At 59.0% G+C, this 625-nt stretch overlaps 1 protein-coding gene across 2 annotated transcripts in view; it reads right to left on the reverse strand.

Annotated features, from left to right (window-relative positions):
* CRYM (crystallin, mu) overlaps positions 1–625 on the reverse strand; it is a 14,757-nt gene that overhangs the window by 3,054 nt on the left and 11,078 nt on the right. The gene's annotated exons all lie outside the window — the stretch shown is intronic.

Consider the following 625-nt stretch of genomic DNA (forward strand, 5'->3'; position numbering starts at 1 on the left):
GCCGGGGCGCCGGGGGGGGGGGGGGGGGGGGGGGGGGGGGGGATGCAGGCCACTGCTACACTGCTAGCTATTCCAGCTTCTTTTGAACAGAAGCAGGACATCTATTTGCATGTGTTATTTCTTGATTTTTAGAACATTCAATGGCCCAAGCAAAACACATCTGCTGGCGGGCCCAGCCCTGGCCCGTGGCCAACCCACCTTGGAGGGAGAAGTGAGGCTACACCAGCGTAAGGCAGCGTCATGTGCCGCCAGCTTTCCCTGCCGCCCGCTCCTCTCTCCTGTTCTCCCTCGCCCTAATGCTCAGAGAGAGAGTGGTGTAAAACCCGAGCATCTTGAAGACCGTCTGTGTGAGAAGTTCTCCAGCACAAAGGCACTAACGAAGCTCATAAATAAACCATCAGATGGTGGGAAACCCCGGCCTCTCAGGCCACCTCTTCTCATTGCTCTGCTCCCCGGTTCTGAGCAGGACAAGCTCTCAAAGGGTTGGGTGAGGCCACTCGGGCAGATGGAGGTGGGCCAGGCAGCAGAGGCAGGGCCGCTCAGGCTGGCTCTGCCCTGCTTCAGAGGGGCTAGACTGGGGGAGAGCCAGACCCTGGTTGGTGGAGTGCAGGTGAAAAGGAAAATG

This window comes from Myotis brandtii, unplaced genomic scaffold (assembly GCF_000412655.1).
Source record: "Myotis brandtii unplaced genomic scaffold, ASM41265v1 scaffold152, whole genome shotgun sequence".
Taxonomy (NCBI): Eukaryota; Metazoa; Chordata; class Mammalia; order Chiroptera; family Vespertilionidae; genus Myotis; species Myotis brandtii.